We start from the raw sequence: 24114 nt of genomic DNA, 5'->3' as shown, positions 1-24114 counted from the left end.
GCGGGGCCAACATTCCCCCCTCCCCTTTTACCAGTTTCCCAGTGCCCAGTTCCTCTTTTGGGGGGGGGGGAGTCACAGGGTTCACCCCAGATTACACTCTTCTACCAGCCTCCAGCCTCCCATGCATGGGACTACAAAGCCCAGCACTCCCAGCCCGCTTTGCACAAGTCCTCCCCCTCCTGAATAGTTCGGTTCTGGCTTGGATGGCACCCAAGGCACGGTGCCAAGGGCGCAGCCTGGAAGCGATGAGGTCATGCCGTTGCCCGGGGTGTTCCTGAGCATGCACAAAGTTGGGTGCGTTGGCTGGCAAAGCTCATCTCCCTCCCACTCACCCTGCCTCCCATTTGCAACCTCGGTAGTCCTCAACTTACAACGGTTCATTTAGTGCCCGTTTGAAGTAACCAAGGGCACCGAGAAAAGGGGACTTGGGATCATGTTTCACACTTACAACCGTCGCAGCCTCCCCGTGATCCTGTGATTCAATATTCAGATGCTTGAACACGGATTCGCATTTACGACGGTCGCCGTGTTGTGCAGTTGTATGGGTTCTCCTTTTGCGACCTTCCGTCAAGCAAAGCTCATGGAGGAAAACTGGATTCACTTAACAACTGTCTGACTCACTGCACACCTGCACACAACATTGGCGGGCAAAGTCATAAAAACGAGGCTTAACGAATGTTTCACTTAGCACCAAAAATTGGGGGCTGAATTGGGGTCGTAAGTTGAGGATTGCCTGTGTATTTTTTTACAGGTTTTTTGAAAGTGAATTGGAAGGAAAAAATAACCACTTTGGACAGGCTCAGAAGCTGGATCTTTTGAGTGTGAGATAAAAAGCATTCTAAACATGCTCAGAGGTTATTTGTCCGTCCAGCAACAGCCAGAGAAGATTCCTCTGTAGGGAAACGGTACTCTGTGTATGCCCAGAATTAACTTTCTGCGTGAATGGAAGAAAAAATAACCATTTTGGACAGGCTCAGAAGTTGGATCACTTGAGTGTAAGATAAAGGCACTCTAAACATGCTCAGAGGTTATTTGTCCATCTAGCAACAGCCAGAGAAGATTCCTCTATAGGGAAATAGCACTTTGTGTATGCCCAGAACTAACTTTCTGTGTGAATTTTTTTAAAAAATGACCATTTTGGACAGGCTCAGAAGCTGGATCTCTTGAGTGTAAGATAAGAGCACTCTACACATGCTCAGAGATGGTTCGCCTTTCAGCTACAATCAGAAATGATTCTTTGGTAGGCGAAAGGCACTCTGTACATGCCCAGAGGGACAGAAACCAAACCGATCGACATTTCTACATCATTGAGAGAGGGGGGGCAATTCAGCGCAGGGTGGCGGACGATGGGACTCAGAGTCTGTTTGGGCAAGCACGCATGCGGGACGGAAATGGGTTCAAATCCCAGTCAAAGCACCAAGAAGGAGGCCGAACTCTCACTCGCTCCCCTGTGAAGGTGTAAAAGCCGAGGCAGGCCGGCACCCCGATGGAAAAAATGGGTTCTGTAGGGCAGAAGCGATGTCCCTGGTTTGGACCCCAGGCCAGCCGGAGGGTTGCCATGGCACCCGGGCCAGCCCACCCCTCTGCTAATACCCAGCCCCACACAGCCACAAAGGGCCAGCTCAGCGTTGCTAACCCTTCCTGACAAGGGATTCTTCGCCTATTCAGTTGGACATCAGCCTGTCATCAGCCCTCACTCCACCGTTCGCTGACACCCCCACCTCCGGCCTGACCTCCCACCTGACCTGGCCATGTTGTTAAGCCCCCAGAAAGAAAAGCAAGAAAAATCCACCCTCCGCAAAAAAAAATACTATGACCCCCTCCCTTCACAGCTCTATCTTTGCCCCAGACTGCAATCTGGGGGTTTATTTCTCCTTGAGAACTAGCTGCTTTGGCGAGCAGAGTTCCCAGGAATTTAGGCCGAAATGCAGCAGGCAGCTGATGGTGGCTGTGGGATGGAGACAGAACTAATACAACTTTTCCCCTCTCCGGCAGGGAAAAAATATGACTTAAGACACAGTTTCACACGACCATCGTAGCATTCCCTGATCAAAATTCGGATGCTGGGCAACTGGCACGTACTTATGTTGGTTGCAGTGTTTTAGGATCCCCCTTTTGGCGATCTTCTGAGGAAGCAAACCCCACGGGGAAGCCTGATTTGTTTAACAACCGTGTGACTAATGTCACGACTGCAGGGATTCATTTAATGACCGTGGTGACTGGGCCAAACTCGTCGAATGACCGTCTTGCTTGGAGACGGAAGTTTTGGTTGTAAATCGAGGACGACCTGTATTCTATAAAAATAAAAAAATCACTTTTCCTGACCTGGTTAGCAAGAGAAACATGCTGCGAATGCAGAGCTTAGCCTGTTGAATTTCAGCCTGTGCTGCTCATGCTCTTCAATCCAGCATAGGGGGGGGAAAAACCGCAGTGTGATTTTGTTGGATTTAATCAGCGGACAGAATAAATCCAATTTTTCAGGCTTTTGCCCCTGTCCTGTCCCATAAACTCAGGAACCAGGTTGCAATTGGTACGAGAGAGGCCAGGCTGAAATACACCTGGGCTAGCGGACGGTTCAACAGGTCAAGCAAATGCCATCCCACCCCCACATCCCACCCCAAGCTGAGCCTTGCCTGTTTCCAAGGCTAATTAAAGTGTCTGAAATGATCATTTTAGCAGGAATTTTCCTATTAAGCTGTGGAGTTAGCCAAAAATTCTGATTAACAAACTTTGACCAGATGTCTTTAAATAAAACCTCGGCTCTATTAATCACTTTAAGGTATATTCTCAGCTTAATTGGCCCAGCTTTTCACCCTGCCTGGCGCCTCCCCCGACCTCGATGACCCATATTTTACTCGATTTAATCCTGATCTGGACGTCTAAGACTGCATTTAATGGATTCCCGGCTCAGCCGAGCACAGGAGTGTTTGTAAATCTTGATCCCGGCAAATAAACAGACAGATTAGCAAGGGGGGGAAGACTTTTTAATGGGATCTGACTGGGGAGAGTGGGGCAGACGGGGTGGGGGGGATTTCTCCCTCTGGATCCATGGCGAGGGGTGGGTTGGGTTAAACTTTTAACCCTGATCGTCCCCCAATTCTGCCTATCTCGGGTTAAGCAGCCTCCGAGGTAGGACGACGGAAGGGAATATTTGGGTTGAAGGGAGGTGCCCTCAGAGCTGGTGGAATTCCTTGCAGACATTTTATGACCCAGCTAGGGAACTTTATCAGGGCTAGAAGGGAGTGTGGTTTGGAGGTGGGAGGAGGAGGAGGAGGAGGAAGAGGAAGAAGAGGAGGAAGAGGACAACGAGGTCCTTGGTGTTCTCTGAGCTTGGTGGTTTTCTTGGAGATATTCCATGACCCAACTATGGAACATTATCAGTGTTAGAAAGGGAGGGTGGTAGGACAGAGTAGAATTTGTGGAAAGGAGGGAGGAGGACTGTGAGTCCTTGATCCTCTCTGAGCTTGGTGGTTTTCTTGGAGATGTTTCATGACCCAACTAGGTAACATCATCAGTGGAGGAGGTTAACAAATTAACAGAGTTGGAAGGAACCTTGTAGGTCATCTAGTCCAACTACCCACCCAAGCAGGGGACCCTACATAATTTCTGACAAAATGGCAGTCCAGGGAAGAGGAGGACAAGAAGGACGAGGACGACAACTGTGAAGTTCTTGGTGCTCAGTGATGTGGTTTGGTGTGGATTTTTTGGAGACGTTTCATGACCCAACTACGGAATATTATCAGTGCTAGAAGGGGGAGGGGAGGGGGAGAAGGACTGTGGGGTCCTTGATGCTCAGTGAGCTTAATGGTTTCCTTGCAGATGATTCGTTACCTAGTTTGACGTTAGCTAGTTTGGTCATGAAACGTCTGCAAGAAAACCACCAAGCTCAGAGAGCACCAAGGACCCCACAGTCGTCTTCCTCTTCCTCCTCCTCCTCTCCTTTCTAGAACCGATAATGTTCCTTAGCTGGGTAATGAAACGTCTGCAAGAAAACCACCAAGGGCTCCCGTAGACAAGGATTCTCCAACTTGGAGCAGCTAAGAACGTCAATCATGGCTTGTGTGACCCCTATAAACAATGGTTTATGGGAGGGGCATAAGCAAGAACTGAATGCCCTGTTTAATAACTGGATTTTCATTTCGGTTTTTTTTAACCACCCAGTATAAAACTTCCTGCCCTGGGGCTGCAAAGGGGGAACCAGAATCCAGTCCAAATTTAGGGAAGGCTTTCATTTTGGCCTTGATCTGGGTTGTGGGGAAAAGGTGGGGGAGGGTTAATCTTTCCTGCCCCCTCCATCCTCAATGCCTCCCCACCCCAGTTTGAGAATCCCTGGTGCAAAGTTGTTGAACAGTCATGGCTGCCAAAAAAAAACCCCAGCGAGTTGGCACCAACAGTGGCTATTTTTCAGCCTCAGTTTCCCCAAAGAGAAATGAGGAAGTTTGTGTCCCAGGTTCCTGGATTCCTTAGGTGGGTCCGGGATTGTGAGAATTCGAATGGGATCCCCCAATTCTGCAATGCAGGCGGTCCTCGCCGTACAACCGTTCGTTTAGTGACCGTTTGAAGTTACAATGGATGGCCTCAAAAAACGCACCTTAAGGGCCGTTTTTCACAGTTACTACCGTCACAGCCTCCCCGTCGTCCTGGGATCAAAAATTCAGATGCTTGGCCACTGACTCCTATCTATGACGGTTGCAGCATCACGGGGGGAGGGGGGAGTGTTACGTGATCCCATTTTGTGACTGTCGGACCAGCAAAGCCAATGGGTGGGGAAGCCCAATTCGCTTAGCAACCAGGTTGATCACTTAACAACGACAGGGATTTGCTAAACAGCCGTGGCAAGGAAAGTAGAAAAATCGGGCAAAGCTCATTAAACAATCATCTTGCTTAGCAACGAGCCATGTGATCATAAGTCGAGGACTACCTATAGCAGTGATGCCAAATGTTTTCAGCACCGAGTACCCACCAAGAACGTGTGTGCACATGCCTGTTTTTTGGCCTTTTTCAGGGCCTTTTCCAGGCCATTTTCAGGCCGTTTGGAGGCCAAAAACAGCCTGAAAAATGGCCTGAAAACTCGCCCAAAATGGCCTGGTTTTGGCCATTTTGGGGTCACTTTTGGCTGTTTGGAGGGTATTTTGAAGCTCTTTATTGGGTCATTGTCAGGCCCTTTTTCAGGCCCTTTTTGGACTGTTTGGGGGGTGTTTTTCAGGCTGGGCTCAAAAAACAGCCTCAAAACTATCCTGAAAACATCCCAGGAACATCCTGAAAATGGTCCAGAATGACCTGAAAACATCCCAGAAAACGGCTTGAAAACGGCCCAAAAAGGGCCTGAAAATGCCCTGAGAATGGCCTCAAAAATGGCCTCAAAAACGACCCAAAAATGTCCTGAAAACATCCCAGAAAACAGCCTGAAAATAGCCCCAAAATGGCCTGAAAATGGCCTGAGAACGGCCTGAAAAATGGCATGAAAAAATAACCAAAAAACCCCAAAATGGCCTGAAAATGGCCCGAAAAACCGCCCCAAAATGGCCTGAAAAACGACTCGAAAAACAACCTGAAAAATGACCTTGAAAATGTCCCAGAAAACGCCTCAGAAAACATCCTGAAAAAGTCCTTAAAAATGGCCTGAAAATGGCCCCAAAAATGACCTCAAAAATGGCCTGAAAACATCCTGAAAACGTCCCAGAAAGCATCCTGAAAAATGGCCCCAAAATGCCCTGAAAAAGCCCCCAAAACAGCCTGAAAATGGCCCAAAACACAGCCCGAAAAATGGCCTGTTTGAGGGGGGCGTTTTCTGGCGCTTTAGTGCCCGCAAAGACCAGCTGGCTGGCATGCCGCAAACCGGAAGCGCAGCTGGCGATGCCGTGTGTGCCCACAGAGAGGGCTTTGAGTGCCACCTCTGACATGCGTGCCATAGGTTTGCCATCACGGACCTATAGCATACACCTGGATATTTAGTCCTTTTAAAAGCACCATCAATTTGTTTCCTTTTTAAGATGCCCCCCATGGACCTTTTTCAGCTCGGATTCTCCCCATAGAAAGCTGGTTGGGAGTAATGCGGGGGGGCAGGCTCCTTGGAAGCCCCGCTCCCAATGCCAGGGAGACAAAGGAGGCTCTGAATCCTTCTGGCATCCTTAACCGGTCGTTTTAATGGGACGATTTGGAGAACTATCCAGAAACCAATGACGGAGAATGCTCACATGTTTCTTGCACGCCTGTCATTCAAAATCCGTCACCATCCAGGGAAGTGCTGGAAACAGACTGGACCGCGTGAGAACTAAAAGAGGCAAAGAGGGGAATTATCCAGAAAGCAGGCCTTTCTGTACAGGGGTTTGTTTGTTTTTTAAAGAGGCTGGGAATACCCAGGTGGGGATGGATAGATGGATGTCACAGGCGCCCTGAAAGGAACTGGACTACAAATTCCAGCATCCCCAGGCAGCCAGGCCAAAGGTATGGGATGGCCAGGAAAAGGTACCCTTTTTTTGTTTTTTTAAAAAGGCCAGATTGCAATTTATTTAATCAGCCAGGCAGCTGTCTCTTTGATAGGGGAATTATATTTTTGCAGTTTGCTTAGTGCTTCTGCGGATGGCGTGAACACAACACTTTTCGGGTGCTAATTGACACAAGTGTGCATCAACTTTGCACACATTTTGTCAAAGAGCTGTTTTTTTCCCCCCGTCTTGGCAGATTTAAACCTCAAATGGTGGCTGACTTCAGCTCCAAGGTAGGTGAGATTTTAGCCTCTTTCTCCCCGCCTCCAATAATGATCCCCCGCCCCCAACCAGTAAGATTTCTGGATTCTCCAGGCTTCATCAAGGAGAGAAGCAACCTGGAATTAAGGAGAAATTTCCTAACGGTGAGAACAATTAACCAAGGGAACAACCTGCCACCAGAAGTTGTGGGCGCTCCAACACTGGAGGTTTTAAGAAGAGATTGGCAGCCATTTGTACGGTAAGTCCTTGACTTACGACCACAATTGAGCCCAAAATTTATGTTGCTAAGTGAATCTCGCTTCCTTTTACAATCTTTTTTGCCAAAGGTTGTTACGTGACATGACATCATTGCAGATGTTAAGTTAGAGATACGGCCGTTAAGTGAATCTGGCTTGCCCATTGACTCTGCTCGTCAGCAAAAGGGGATCGTGTGACCTCCGCCAGGACACTGCAACCGTCATAAATATGAGTCAAGAGCCAAACGTATGAATTTTGATCATGTGACCAAGGGGGGGGGGATGCTGCAATGGTCATAAGTGTGAAAAACGGTCGTAAGTCTGTTTATTCAGTGACATTGTAACTTTGAATGGTCGCTAAATGAGTTGTTGTAAATCAAGGATTACCTATTTCCTGCTTCAGGAGCAGGTCGGACTAGCAGACCTCCAAGGTTCCTTCTACAACTCTGTTCTTCTGATTCCTGACGGCTACATTTCGTGGCTTGCCAGGCCCCAAATAAGGGACAGTCTGTATTTGGGGAAGGCAAAAGAGGATTATCGGGGGTAGATCTCACCCCAGAAGCCCCCGAACCAAACTCATGGAAAAATAAGGCCCATTTTGGGTTTGAGATCTACCAGATTTCACAATTTTCCAGGTTCAAATGTTTTGCAAAACTGCACGAAGTCAACATCGGCCTTCAGTCAGAGAAATTTTTTTGTCCCCTGGCTCTCATTGGTTTTTCCTGAAAAGTTCAACAGATAAAGTTCTGCACCAAACCCTGGGCATGTTGAGTGTTTCCCCAACAGAATAACCAAGTTGGAAGGGACCTTTGAGGTCTTCTAGTCCAACCCTCCTGTTCATGCAGGAGACCCTATATACTGTTCTTCGTTATGGCAGCCCTTCAAATATTGGAAGACTGCTACTGTGTCACCCCTAGTCTGGTTGGTTGTTGTTGTTTGTCTTGCATTTGATTTTTTTATTAGTTTATCAAAGTATAAAAGAAAAAGAAGAAAATAGCGGAAAACTAAGAAAAGGAAGAAGGGGGAAAAAAAGAAATATAGTATAAAGGAAAGAAAAAGGAACCGATTTCTGTCTCTCTTTAGCACAGGTGGAGATAATAACATTGCAACCACAACGTTTTGCTTTTACACAACCGTACGTACAGGCCATTTCTATAACAAAAAGACTATCTAGTTAACAAAAAACAAAAGTTTCATATATTTTTTCATTGCAATCACAAAATCCGGAAGGAATTTCAGATTAGAACAGAATATAGAAGGAACAGATCAGACATCCAGCCCTTGCTTATCAATGGAGACCGAGTAGAGCAAGTGGCTAGTTTTAAGTTTCTGGGTGTTACCCTAAAACAGGACCTGACCTGGGGGTGCTCACATTGCAGCCCTGGTCAAAAGGGCCCAGCAGAGATTATACTACCTGAGACTTCTCAGAAAACAACAACTGAATGAAAAACTGCTGGTGACCTTCTACCGCTGCACCATAGAGAGTATCTTAACTTACTGCACCTCTGTATGGTTTGCCACTTGCACAGGGGCAGATAGGGAAGCACTCCAGAGGGTTAAGGTCATTGCCCAGAAGATCACTGGTTGCCCTCTCCCCTCTTTGGAAGAGCTTTAGAGCTCCCGCTGCCTTAAGAAAGCTGAAAACATTCTCAAAGATCCAGCTCATCCTGGTAACCCCTTTTTTTTTGAACTATTACCATCTGGCAGACGGTACAGAATAATAAAAGCAAGGACAAATAGGCTGAAAAACAGCTTCTATCCCAGGGCAGTAGCTCTTTTGAATTCTGCTGTATAGTGCAGTGTTGGTGCGGTGATGGGGGTTTCCGGTTCAATGTGTGGAGGGCGAAGGAGGTGTGTTTGTGTTTTAGTTTCATTGTCAGGGTCATGATGTGCACTGAAGATGGTGTTTGATTTCGCTGTACGAGGTGCAATGACATAAAGTAAACTAAATGGAATGGAACAGAGTATAGAATATAGAATAACAGAGTTGGAAGGGACTTTGGAGGTCTTCTAGTCCAACCCCCTACATCACTTCAAACAAATGGTTGTCCAACATCTTTTTAAAAACTTCCATTGTTGGAGCATTCAGAACTTCTGGAGGCAAATGGAAACAAGCTTAGATGGCCCATTTTTAAAATTATTATTAAACTAGACCAGAGGTTTTCAAACTCGACAGCTTTAAGACTTGTGGATTTCAACTCCCAGAATTCCTTCTCCAGTCATGTTAGCTCAGGAGTTCTGGGAGTTGAAGTCCACAAGTTTTAACCTGGCCAAGTTTGAAGACCATTGAACTGGACCTACCCAATTCCTGCAACCGGTCTTCGTAGGTTTTAGCCTCCAGGGCCTCTAATAATCTTTTTGCCCTTCTCTGCACACTTTCCAGAGTGGTTTGATAAGTTTTTTTTATGCCCCAAAGAAGAAGGGGTCAACTTATTTTCCAAAGTCCCTGAAAGCTGGATAAAAAACAACGGATGGAAACTAATCCAGGAGAGAAGCAACCTGGAATTAAGAAGAAATTTCTTAACAGTGAGGACAATTAACCAGTGGAACAGTTTGCCACCTGAAGTTGTGAATGCTCCATCACTTGAGGCTTTTAAGAAGAGATCGGACAGCCATTTGTCTGAAATGGGGTAGGGTCTCCTGCTTGAGAAGGTGGTTGGACTAGAAGACCACTTGAGGTCCCTTCCAGCTCTATCATGACTGATTGAATCTCAACATCCTTGTTGAATTTCCAATCTCTGTCCAGGAATAAATTAAAATTTGGCCAGGGGAAAAAAATAAATAAATCAGAAAACGAAAGGACGGGAGAGGGAGGAGTGGAGGAAGGGAAACAGATAAAAGAGCAATTAAAAGGAACTTGAGAAGGACTCCTGATCTCTTAGGGCGAGGAGAACAATTCGCTGGGTTTTTTTTTCTTTTCTTCTTTTTATAAGGTCTCCGTGTTTACTCAGAAGTAAGTCTTTGGGTCAAAGTTTCTTCCAGCCAGGTTTCCCCCCACACACACACGCGCACACACCTTTTTTTTTTTTTTCCGAGATCGCTGCCAACCAATCTTTGATCTCCACCCAGTGAAAGCTGGAAGGTGGTGGAGGAATCGAGTAAGGGTATGTGTTCGTGCAAATGGCTCTTTCTATCATGTCCACCCCGTCGGCGGCAAAAAGACTTTTTTTTAAAATGCGGGGAGGGGGGGGATCAAATAGGAATAGAACTGAAAGGGGCCTTGGAGGTCCTCTAGTCCAACCCCCTGCTCAAGCGGGAGGTGCTATAATTCAATATATACCATGTTTCCCCGAAAATAAGCCTGAGTCTTATATTAATTTTTGCTCCAAAGGACACTTTAGGTTTTATTTTCCAGTTGGGTCTTATTTTCAGCGAAATATAGTTCTAAATGTCTGGCTGACAATCTTAACTGGGGCTTATTTTGGGGGGGTTGGGCTTATATTACAAGCATCCCGAAAAATCATGCTAGGACTTATTTTCCAGCTAGGTCTTATTTTCAGGGAAATATCGTTCTAAATGTCTGGCTGACAATCTTAACTGGGGCTTATTTTGGGGGTTGGGATTATATTACAAGCATCCCGAAAAATCATGCTAGGACTTATTTTCCAGCTAGGTCTTATTTTCAGGGAAATATCGTTCTAAATGTCTGGCTGACAATCTTAACTGGGGCTTATTTTGGGGGGGTTGGGCTTATATTACAAGCATCCCGAAAAATCATGCTAGGACTTATTTTCCAGCTAGGACTTATTTTCAGCGAAATATAGTTCTAAATGTCTGGCTGACAATCTTAACTGGGGCTTATTTTGGGGGGATTGGGCTTATATTACAAGCATCCCGAAAAATCATGCTAGGACTTATTTTCCAGCTAGGTCTTATTTTCAGGGAAACAGGGTGTGTATGTATGTATGTATGTATGTATGTATGTATGCATGCATGCATCTATCTATCTATCTATCTATCTGTCTGTCTATCTAGCTAGCTAGCTAGCTAGCTATGTAGCTATGTAGCTATGAAATATCACCTGAGCTTTCTTAAATCAGTGACCAGCCTTATTTGATCATCTACAGGCAGTCTTCGCCTTACGACCACAATCGAGCAGACATTTCTGTTGCTGAGTGAGACATTTTCTTAGGGAGTTTTACCCCATTTTATGACTTTTTCACCCCAGCTGTTAAGAGAATCATCATGGTCATTAAGTGAATCTGGCTCCCCCCCCCATTGAGTTGGCTTTGCCAGAGGCTAGCTGGGAAGGAAAAACCCCCAGGACAGTGCCATTGTTATAAATAATGCCTTAATACATTTTGATCACACGAGCATGTTTAGTTTACTTTTATTGTCATTGCACCATCAAACCATCAAACCATCAAACACCATCTTCAGTGCACATCATGACCATGAAAATAAACACAAACACACATCCTTCACCCTCCACACATTGAACTGGAAATCCCGACACTGCACCAACACTGTACTACACAGCAGAATTAAAAAGAGCTTCTGCCTTGGGATTGAAGCTGTTTTTCAGCCTATTTGTCCTTGTTTTTATTATTATTCTGTACCGTCTGCCAGATGGTAATAGTTAAAAAAAAGGGGGTTCCCAGGATGAGATGGATCTTTGAGAATGTTTTGAACTTTCTTAAGGCAGCGGGAGCTATGAAGCTATAAAACTATAAAGTTGCAATGGTCATAAGTGTGGGGACCGATCCTAAGTCACTCGTTTTGTACCGTTGTAACCTTGAATTGTCATTAAACAAATTAATTGTAAATTGAGGGCTAGTTGTACTTCCAATACCCTTGTTTCTTTCCTCAGAAGGGCCCAGAATGCTTTGCTTCCAGGCAGGGGTGGGATTCAAATTTTTTAACAACAGGTTCTGTGGGTGTGGCTAAGTTGGTGGGCATGGCTTGGTGGTCATGTGACTGGGTGGACATGGCTTGGTGGTCATGTTATTGGCTGGGTGTGGCCAACTCAATATCACTCACATTAAAGCACACATCTCCTCGCCTGGCCTCTCATGACTGTGGGATGCTGCAACAGTCGTAAGTGTGAAAAATGGTCATAAGTCACTTTTTTCAGTGCCATTGTAACTTTGAATGGTCACTCCATGCAAGCAAAATACCAGCAAAGGAGGGGAAGAAAACTCCAGAGAAGTTCCTGAGACAGGAAGTCTAGTCCTGCCAAGAATGTAATAAGGGTTAACGGAGAGGTAGTTTCTGTAAGCAACACCAGAATGTTTCCTTCCTGCCTTTCTTACAGGATTAGGTCAGTAAGTTCTTCTGACAACCGGTTCTCCGAACTGCTTAGAATGTTAACAACGGGTTCTAGCGAACAGGTGCAAACTGGTAGAATTCCACCCCTGCTTCCAGGTCTAGTCAGAACTGAATTGTTGTCTGGATTCCCAGAATCCCCTGCTCCTTCCTTCCAGTTCAAAATGGGGTGCAAATACTTTCTACTCCCAGAATCCTTTGTTTGCTAAGTCTCACTCCTTATTTTTCTGGTTTAGTCTGGTCTTCCAAATATGGAGAGCAGAATCTCCAGAGGACCAGCAGGGGTCAGCAAAGAGACACCCAAACCTCAAACACCCTCTAGTGGTCTTTGATGTTTCTGCCGGCCAAAGAGCAGAGGCTTAGACATCCTCTCAGAACTAAACCCAGGTGTCTAGAAACCCATAATCCTTTGCTCCTTGGACCCATCCCTTAGGGCAGGGGTCTTCAAACATGACAGCTTTAAGACTTGTGGACTTCAGCTCCCAGAATTTCTCTTCCAGTCATGTTAGCTCAGGAATTCTGGGAGTTGAAGTCCACAAGTCTTAAACTTGCCTTAGGGTTTTCCCATTTGACCTGCAAAACTCCTGACCATCCACTAGATGGCTTGAAAAAGACAGAGGAAAACACTCTCTGCTGACATCCAGTGGCCATCTCCAGGTTTGCAAGCCCCAGATTTGGTCAAGTTATGCTCAGATTAAATAGGATTGGGATGGCTTGATTCTCAGGTGTCCTTCTTAGTTCCTGGTCTTTCTCCAGGAGCAACTGGGAAGAGAAATGAGGAAAGTGACTAGTCAATAGTCAATCGAGGAGGCTATCTGTAGCTAAGGGATGAACCGTGAGATCCTTGTTGCTCTTCTGAACTTGGGGTTTTTTTTTCTTGCAGACATTTCATGACCAAACTAGGTAACACCATCAGGGCTAGAAGGGAGTGGGGTTTGTAGAGCAGTGGAGTAGAGGAAAAGCAGAAGGGGGAAGGAAGAAGAGAGGGAGGAGGAGGAGGAGGAAGAAGAAGAAGAGGAGGAAGAGGAGAAATGTGGGGTCTTCCTCTTGGTACTCTCTGCGTTTGGTGCTTTTCTTGCAGATGTTTCATGACCAAACTAGGTAACAGCATCGATGCTAGAAGGGAGTGGAGTTTGTGAAAAGGAGGAGGAGGAAGAGAAAGAGGAGGAGGAAGAGAAAAAGGAGGAGGAGGAAGAGGGCAGACGTTCTTGGTGCTGTCTGAGCTGGAACCTGGGTGGTTTTCTTGCAGACATTTCATGACCCAAATAGGTAACATCATCAGTGCTAGAAGGGAGTGTGATATGAGGAGGAGGACTGTGGGGTCCTTGGTACTCTCTGAAGGTTGTTTCCTTGCAGATGTTTCATGACTCAGCTGGGGAACATCATCAGTGCTAGTTAGATACAGTAACGGATCATCAGAAAGTGGTTCACTTTCTGATGATCAGCCCCTCACTTTGGGGGCTGCTTCAGGAGACTGGAGCATCAGCAGGAACTCTAGGGCCCATGCCTCCCCCATATCCCATCATCCTAGGACCAGGGGCAGACCTGATCTTGAAACCTTCCTCACCCCCCAAGTCCCATTTTTCCCCGCAGATCCGGTGGTTAAACGACAAGGGTTAAAATCATTACCTCCGGAGCCTCTGGCAGGTCAGGCAAGAGAAATTGAAATCATCCTTCTCTCAGACACAGGGAGATCTCGTTAAAATATCTCTCTCCTTACCCTCCCCACCCCTTAATCTACCTGTTTGTTTGTGCCAGGGATCAGAAATGGGGGCGTGGGGGGTAGGAGAGGGAGAACAGGGAGCAAATCGGATTGGGTTCAAAGCATATTAAAGGTGTCACTTGCTACAGGATTAGACAGAAGGGATTCGGGCACTGCGGGGGGCTGGGTGTTAATTTTGGGTGGGGTCCCAGGTGGCGGGGGAGAGGGTGTGTCCCAGAGGCAGAGAGCTCCTGGCCATCTAGTCAAAGATGGGTTGGGGGGAGGTCATTTCGAGGCGCCTCCCCCCTCTTTTTTTTCCCCTCCCCCTGATCCTTTGCTCCAGGTGAGGTCGGAGCATGACAATTATGCTTTAATCGGCTTATAACAGGCTCAGATATTTTTATGGCCCTTTATCAGGCGTTGCAACTTCTGGTCTATCTTGGCACATGAAAAGCAGGCGGGGGCGGTGGAAACTATGAGGGTTTGCTGAGTTTTTGCAGATTTTCCAAGCCAGGGATCTATGTCTTGAAGGGTCAGGTGGCCCCAATGTTTTTTTTTAAAAGTAATAAATTTTATTCATCACATTTTCATCATAAAAACACATTTCCACTCATTACAGCGTTCCAATATCGGTGTTCACTCACACTGACTTATTTTCTAATTAGGTAGGTGGCTACTATACGTTATGTAGTTGTTTCTGCATTCAACTTAAACCAAATATTTACAAGATTACAAACAATATTTACCTCATCTTACTACAGCTCCTACATACCCTTCATCTATCAGCTTTGCTTCTACCTTCCAACCAATTGTACCATAAATTCCAAATCTCGTAGTACTCCGTTTCTTCTCTGTCTTTTAGTTCCATCGATAACCTATCCATCTCTGCAGATTCTAAAGCCTTTTTTAATTATCATTATGTTGGAAGGAATATTGTCTTGTTTCCAGTTCTGGGCAAAGGCAATTCTGGCCGTGGTTACTATAGGAAGTATAATGAATTGTAGTTTTTTACAGATATTATATCTTAATATACCCAATAAAAATATCTCAGGCCCCAAAATTAAGCACTTTATGGTCCCAAAATTAAGCATTGTCTAGCATGGTAAAATATACAGAGAGCTTCAAAATGTAATTTTTTTCCAGTCAGCCAGATGGTTAGATAAGGATTGAGTGCCAAAACAGGGCTGCAATAATCTGGATGGCCATTAGAGGGCAGTAAGGAGGCACAAATATATCATTGCCCCATACTGGACATCTAGGGAATTGCAGGGTTAAATGTCACTTGAGGAACAGAATCCCAACATCTGCCTGATACGCTGTGGCAGTGTTTCTCGTCCTTGGCCCCTTTAAGATGGGAGGACATCAACTCCCAGAATTCCCTAGCCTGCAAGGCTGGCTGGGGAATTCTGGGAGTTAAAGTCCACCCGTCTTAAAGGGACCATGGTGGAGAAACACTTCAGTGGTTTATCTAGCCTTTGCAGCCTGGTGGCTAAGGAACTTTCTCCATTGGCCAGATCAAGAATGTGGGACTCGACCCCAGTAGCCAATCAGTGTTTGAGAAAAATATTCTCTATTTACAGCTGTGGCCTCACCTATCTTCTTGAGGTCTGCAGGTTGTCTGGGTTTAAATATTTTCATGCTTAAGGCTTGATTAAGGGAACCATACCACAAATAAGCTTTATGTTGGGTGCATTCACACAACATTCATTCGTTTGTTCATTTGTTTGTTTATTTATTTATTTATTTATTATTTGTTTATTTATTTATTTTGTCAAGCAATTATAAGATAACAGGTATAAGTATAAAAATGGTTATGAATACATTAAATGAATACATATAAGAAAAATAAAAGAAACAATAGAACAGGGACAGTGCACTTATGCACGCCCCCTACAGATCTCTTAGGAAAGGGGTGAGGTCCATAGTAGACAGTCTAAGATTAAAGTTTTTGGGGTTTGGGGAAGAAACTACAGAGTCGGGTAGAATATTCCAGACATTGACCACTCGGTTGCTGAAGTCGTATTTCCTGCCATCAAGTTTGGTGCGATTAACCTTGAGTTTGTATCTATTGTGTGCTCTTGTGTTGTTATGGTTGAAGCCGAAGTATTCATTGACAGGTAGGACATTGCAATGTATGATTTTATATACTATACTTAGATCGGACCGAAGGGGGCGTAGTTCTAGATTTACTAGGTCTAGAATTTCGAGTCTGGTGGCAGAAGTTATTCTGCAATGAGTAGAGGAGAGGAGAACTCTTCTTGTGAAATATTTTTGGACTTTCTTAACTGTGTTAATATCAGATACGTAATGCGGGTTCCAGACTGATGAGCTGTATTCGAGTATTGGTCTAGCAAATGTTTTGTATGCTCTAGTTAGTAGTGTGATCCTTAACCTGGTCTGTCAAAGACCTAGGACCTACATTAACATAACATAACATAGCATAACATAGCATAGCATAGCATAGCATAGCATAGCATAACATAGCATAGCATAGCATAACATAACATAACATAACATAACATAACATAACATAACATAACATAACATAGCATAACATAACATAACATAACATAACATAACATAACATAACATAACATAACATAACATAACATCCTGAATTTCATCTTGGATTTGTTTAGTGTTACAGCACATTAGTAAACTGACCCAGGTGTCACAAACTCTGTAAACTGGATGATGTAGTAACCAGGTTTCAGCAGATTTTGCCCACACAAGCTATGAATCATGATTGCAGATCCCGGATCCCACCAAGAATGCCTCCCCCTTCGCCCTTCTTATCAGTTCTGAAAAAAGTCAATTTATAGACTGAAAAGCTACAGAGGCAAATCCCAGGGGAGTTAACGGCAGGTGAACTGCAACTCAAAACTAGAAAACCCCTCCCCACTCCAGCAAAATGAAAACATGCACCCCATGTTCCAATTCGAACTCCAGAAATTATATTATATTTGCTCTGGTTTTCTATTATTCAGGTAATGGAAAGGCAGCTTGGTCTAGTGGTTAAGACTAGAAAATGGGAAACTGAGAATTCTAGTCCCACCTTAGGAAGGAAAACTGGCTTTGTTACTTTGGGCCAATCACCAGGAGACTGTGAGTTCTAGTCCCGCCCTAGGCAGGAAAGCTGGCCAGGTAACTTTGTGCCAATCACCAGGAGACTGCGAGTTCTAGTTTTGCCTTAGGCAAGAAAGCTGGCTTGGTGACTTTGGGCTGATCACTAGGAGACGGTGAGTTCTAGTTTTGCCTTAGGTATGAAAACTGGGTGACTTTGGACCAGTCCCTCTGTCTCAGCCCAACCCACCTCACAGGGTTGTTGTTGTTGTGGGGAAAATAGGAAGAGGAATGTGTATTGTAGATATTCCCCACCTTGTGTCAATATAAAACTAATAAGGGTGGCTTACAAATAAATAAAATAATTGGGCAGGATCTTAAACAGACACAGGAAATAAATGCTGAGGTTCACAAGCTGTTTATTTTATAACAAAACTCAAGATTTTCCATTTAGCAACTTCAATCCTTAGAACTGATTTCCAAAGTTATAAAAATAGTGGGGTGCCCACTCTAACGGGTGATTAAAAGGATGAGATAATAATCCTTTATTTTATTTTATTTTTCCAATGTTCTCAGTTGTTTCTATTTTAGTGCCCTGGCAGAGTGGCATGACACAAGCCCTAACAAAAATATATATATATTTTCCTGTTTGGTGAAGAAAGCAGTTTTATTCTTCCGAGAGAGGAACCAACGTGCCGAAAACAGGTTGCACCCAGACCGAAAAGTGACTCAGCACCCCATCAAACGCTTTCTTCCCTGACTCAGCACAAAACAGTTTTGGACACATCGGCTGTCCCCTGTGTTGCAACTCAAGTTTTAAAGCAGAGGAACCATCTAGAACTCTCTGTTGGTTTGAGGGTCATGTGGGGGGCAACAGACCAAGGAGAGGGGAGCGTGCAGATTTGGACCCTCCTAAAAGCTCCAGAGATTCGTTGGAAGCTGAAAGAAAAATCAAGAATCTTGAGAATTAACTTTGTTTAGTTTGTTTTTTAAGTTAATTTCAACAGGGTCCAAAAAATGGAAGATTGCAATGTAATTGACTGACCTGGAATTGACGCGCGCAGTGCCGTCTTTGCTAATTGAGATATTTTGCCCCTTGATAAAATGATTTAGCCCCTGACACAGATAACATCTGCCCTGAATCGCCAATATCAGTGTCGTTGCAAGAAGTGGACAATCGCTGTTTTGCGTTTCCCACCCTCCGAATGGATCGCAGGATACAAATAGATCTGAACTGGTGGTGAGATTCAGAGTTTTTTTTACTACCAGTTATGTGGGCGTGGCTTGGTGGGCGTGGCAGGAGAAGGATACTACAAAATCCCCATTCCCTCCCCACCTCACTAACCTACTTTCCGGCTCCGTTTTCCTGATCTGGGCAACAAAACAAGACCCAGCCAATCAGCTGGGACTTGGTAGGCGGAGAATAGATAGGGGAGGGGCTGGTTCTCCGAACTACTCAAAATTTCCGCCACTGGTTTTCCAGAACTGGTCGGAGCCTGTTGAATAACACCTCTGATCTGGACAAACTTGAACTATGGGCCCTATCTAACGAAATGAAATTTAATGGGGAGAACAGAAAGGTTTTACACTTAGGCAAGAAAAATAAAAGGTATAAGTACAATCAGGTGAAAAATTGCTCAAAAGTAGCTGCGAGAGGGTGTCTTAGCAGACAAACACTTAAACATGAGCCAGCCGTGTGCAGCAGCAGCCAAAAAAGCTAATACAATCCTTGGTTGTATAAACAGAGGCATAGAATCAAAATCACATGAGGTATTAGTACCACTTTATAAAGCCTTAGTAGGGCCAGTGGTGGGATTCAAATTTTTTTACTACCGGTTCTGTGGGTGTGGCTTGGTGGGCATGGCAGGGGAAGGATAGTGTAAATCTCCAGTCAGAGATGGTATTTGCCGGTTCTCCAAACTGCTCCAAATTTCCGCTACCAGTTCTCCAGAACTGGTCAGAACCTGCTGAATACCACCTCTGAGTAAGGGCACACCTGGAATACTGCATCCAGGTTTGGTCACCGCATTACAAAAAAGATGTTGGGATGTTGGAAAAAGTTCAGAGAAGAGCAACGAAAGAGATCACAGGCCCCGAGACTAAAACATATGAGGAATGGCTGCAGGTTTTGGGTCTGGCTAGTCTAGAGAAAAGAAGAATTAGGGGATGACATGATAGCAGCATTTAAGTATTTGAGGGGCTGCCCCAAAGAAGAGGAAGGGGTCAACCTATTTTCCAAAGCCCCTGAAGGCAGGACAAGAATCAATGAATGGAAACAAATCAAGGAGAGAAACAACCTGGAATGAAGGAGAAACTTCCTAACATGGAAGACAATGAACCAGTGGAACTCCTTGCCACCAGAAATTGTAGGTGTTCCATCACTGGAGGTATTAAAGAAGAGATTGGACAATCATTTGTCTGAAATGGAATACAGTTTCCTGTTTGAGCGGAGAATTAGAGGACATCCAAGTTCCCTACCAGCTCTATTCTGATTGATTGATTGATTGATTGATTATTGATTCCGTGGAGCAGTGTTTCTTAACCTTATCAATTTGAAAATGGATGGATTTCAACTCCCAGAATTTCCAAACCAGTCATGCTAACTGAGGAATTCTCAGAGTTGAAGTCCACCCATCTTAAGGTTGAAAACCCCTATTTGGCTAGAGGAATTCTGGGAGTTGAAGTCCACCCTTAACATTACTAAAATTGCTAACAGCCATCTTAGTTCCTTCGCTGAGGAATTCTGGGAATTGAAGTCCACCCTTTTAAAGCTTTTATTTTTTTTTATTTTTTTTTTATTGGGTTTGTCAATTGCTTACAAGATAATAGGTTTAAGTAAAAACATAATTATGAATACATGGATACATATAAGAAAAATAAAAGAAACAATAGAACAGGGACCGTGCGCTTATGCACGTCCCCTACAGATCTCTTAGGAAAGGGGTGAGGTCAATAGTAGACAGTCTAAGGTTAAAGTTTTTGGGGTTTGGGGAAGAAACCACAGAGTCAGGTAGAGTATTCCAGACATTGACCACTCGGTTGCTGAAGTCGTATTTCCTGCAATCAAGTTTGGTGTGATTAACCTTGAGTTTGTATCTATTGTGTGCTCTTGTGTTGTTATGGTTGAAGCTGAAGCATTCATTGACAGGTAGGACATTGCAATGTATGATTTTATATACTGTACTTCGATCGGACCGAAGGGGGCGTAGTTCTAGGTGTTCTAGGTCTAGAATTTCGAGTCTGGTGGCATAATGTATTCTGCAACGAGTAGAGGAGTGGAGAACTCTTCTTGTGAAATATTTCTGGACTTTCTCAACTGTGCTAATATCAGATATGGAATGTGGGTTCCAGACTGATGAGCTGTATTTGAGTATTGGTCTAGCAAATGTTTTGTATGCTCCAGTTAGTAGTGTGATATTACCAGAGAAAAAGCTACGTAGGATTAGGTTAACAACTCTTAATGCCTTTTTGGCTATGTAGTTACAGTGGGCTCCAGCACTTTGATCATTAGAGATGAGTACTCCAAGGTCCTTGACAGAGTTTGGATCCTCAACAAGGTCTTCAGCTTGTATTTTATTTTCTGATTTTTTTTTGCCAATATGTAAGACAGAGCGTTTGTTTGTTGAAATTTGAAGTTGCCATTTGTTTGACCATTCTGATACATAGTCGAGGTCTTTTTGAAGGGTAGCAGTATTGTCTGTGGTGTTGAATAGCTTTACATCATCAACAAAGAGAACATAGTTGCTCTTAATATGATCACAGAAGTCATGTATGAAGAGAGGTGGTCCTAGAACACTGCCTTGGGGGACACCACTGTTGACAGATATAGAATTGGATAGGACACTCCCAATTTTGACCATTTGTTGTCTGTTTGATAGGAATACTTCTATCCAGTTATGCAGTTGTCCAGAGATACCATAAGATTTTAGTTTTGGGAGTAGTTTGTCGTGTACCACTGAATCAAAGGCTTTACAGAAGTTGCTAAGGGAGGACGGCCCTCTCTGGCTGGAAAATTCTGGGAGTTGGAAGTCCACCTATTTTAATATTACTAAGATTGCTAACAGCCTTGTTGGCTGAGGAATTCTGGGAGTTGTAGTCTACCTATCTTCAAGTTTTCTACAGTTCCTAACTCCCATGTTGGCTGAGGAATTCTGGGAGTTGTAGTCCGCCCATTTTAAAATTGCTAAGGTTGAAAACCCCTTTTTGGGTGGAGAATTCTGGGAGTTGAAGTCCACCCTCTTAAAGTTACTAATAGCCATATTAGCTGAGGAATTCTGGGAGTTGTAGTCTACCTATCTTCAAGTTTTCTACAGTTCCTAACTCCCATGCTGTCTGAGGAATTCTGGGAGTTGAAGTCCACCCATTTTCCAATTTGCTAATTCTCATATTGGCTGAGGAATTCTGGGAGTTGAAGTCTACCCATCTTAACATTACTAAGGTCGAGAAGCACCCGGTCAAGCCTGTAACTCTTCTTCCCGTCTCTCCAGGTTACGCTCCCTCGGGGGAAGCATTTAGCCTATGCTCAGAGACTCTGTACACAATAGAGTTTCACCCTACTCAAGATTCCACGATGGTCCTACTTTTAGTGCAAGCAAGCAGGCTGCAACATCACTCGGTCCAAGATTACGCAACTTTACTGATACAATATAGATATACATATATACACTATACACATATATATATATATATATATTGCAAAGGGGCAACTGTGCTGGGTAGCCCGGACGGGCGTTTGCCAGCCATAGGCACTTTTGAGAAAGCTTGTGGTTCACCATCTGTTTTGCAGAAGGAGGCAGCTGGGCTTCGGGAGGGGGAGTGAGGGTGTCCAGTCAGCTCAGCTGACCCACTCGTGATGTCTCCTCCAGAGACTTGGTTGACCTCACCGGATAAGAGAAGAAATCGGAGGCCTTGCACAACTCAGCAAGTAGAAATGAGGAACTTCTCTCATAGCAGGGAGAAAGCAAATGGAAGGCCATTCAGAGCTGGGGGGGCAGGGTGAGGAGGATTCAAATGGGTGGCTTTAAAGCCGAGGTCAATGCCCTCTCTGCACCTGTGTTGTCTTCTTAAGTACCTGGAGGGAAAACAGGAAGTGGGGATATGTCCAGTCTAACAAAGAGGAGTAGGGGAGGGTTACGGATAATATAAGGAGGAACTTCAAGTTTAAAACTTGTTGGGAAATATTTTAAGATTATATAACTATATATATATATAATTGTATATGAATTTTACTGTTTTTAATACTATATTTTACTATCCTAAAATATGTAATTCACTATACTAGATACTAGAAAAACAGAGAATATGATAAATTGGGGAAAGTCAAAATGTGAATTTAGTGGCTATGGAAACCAAAAGAGAAATTTTACTTTCTGGAGGTTTTTTTTGTTTTGTTGTTTTCTCGTTGGGACATATGAAATAGAAAATGTAATTGATTATATAAAGGATATGAGAAAATAGAAAATATGACAAACTAGAAGGGATCATATGGGAATATACAGTATTTTTAGTGAGAGTATGACTAAAAACAGGGGAATTAATTTTTTTAAATATATAGATAAACTTTGGCTAAGTGGAAAGAAATAAAAACATGATTATTATATAATTATATATAAGATAAGCAAAGATAAAATGAGATATATTAAGAAGTTACTATTGTTGTGAATGTTTTGTTGTACATATATACATTCTAAAATATACAGTTGATTATTTAGTGGATAATAGAAATGTATAATAAGAGTTCTTCATTATGATTAAAGTAGGGAATTGGAAAATTATTAAATTATATAGATTGAGGGGATATACCATGTGGATCCTAAATTTTTTGGTTTTATTTTATTTTTACTCTTTTAGATTGTTTATTATATATCGGCCTGGAGAAAATTAAGGATGATAATGATGTATAATGTAAAATAAAATAGGCGGTAAGCTGAAAATGGAAATAATAGGGGATAAAGATTTGAAAATATATGTATGGATGAAATGATATTGAATTAATGAATTGAAATATGAAATGGAAATTTATTTAAAGATAAGTGGAATGGATAATGACATGAGGCAATATTATACAAGATAGATGGAAATGTAAGTATGACTATGTATAAATATTGTAATCTGGAACCACATTGTCCACGTGAAGAGATGTGTAAAAAAAAAAAAAAAAAACCCTTTTGAGAAAAAAAAAGGGGTGATATGATAGTAGTCTTCCAATATTTCTTTCTCTGGGCACAATGAGAACATATCTGCTGCAAAAACTCTGCACTGGTGACAGGAAGGGCATCCAGCCAGTAAACACTCAGCTTCATTCAGTTGCCCTGACTCCACCCCGCAAGGGATTATGGGGTCATTAAACAATGAACAACAACAACAATAGTTGCAGGAACTGCGTATGTCTAGTTTAATGAAAAGACGGAATAGCGGGGATATGATAGCAGTCTTCCAGTATTTGAGGGGCTGTCCCAAAGAAGAGGGAGTCAAACTATTCTCCAAAGCACCTGAAGGCCAGACAAGGAATAATGGATGGAAACTCCTCAAGGAAAAGAAGCACTTTAGAAAATTGTATGACAGTCTCTCTCTCTCTCTCTCTCTCTCTCTCTCTCTCTCTCTCTCTCTCTCTCTAAACTTGGGCACTTTAAGACGAGAGCAGACTTCAACTCCCAGAATTCCCCAGCCAACATGGGCTAGCTGGGGAATTCTGGGAGTTGAAATCCATCCATTTTAAATGCGGCCAAGGTAGAGAAACAATAGATTAAATCCTCCATCACTCCAGGTGTCAGACTGTATGAGGAAAAGAAAAATAAGAATCAGAAAAATAAATTGAAACGTCGAGAGCAGTTTGACAAATGAAGCTAAAATGGAAGGAGGAAGTTCGTCCCGCCATATTGGTGGTGTTCAAAGAGAAGCCGGGCAGCCTTCTGGTCTTGGATGCTTTCATTTAGATTCCTGCTCTGAGCAGGGGGGTTGGACTGGATGACCTCAAGGGTCCCTGCCCCTCTCAGTTTCTCCTCTAACCAAAGATGGCTTTTTCAGAGACTTCTTTCTCAGCATTCCAGACTTCGAGGTAGCAAATGAAGACATCCGCGTAATAAAAATCAATAATAACAATAATAAAAAATGCTGCCTAGCATATTTGCACCTGGTT

This window comes from Pseudonaja textilis, chromosome Z (genome assembly GCF_049901715.1).
Source record: "Pseudonaja textilis isolate UNSWEBS1 chromosome Z, rPseTex1.2, whole genome shotgun sequence".
Lineage (NCBI taxonomy): Eukaryota > Metazoa > Chordata > Lepidosauria > Squamata > Elapidae > Pseudonaja > Pseudonaja textilis.
This window is presented reverse-complemented; position numbering follows the sequence as displayed.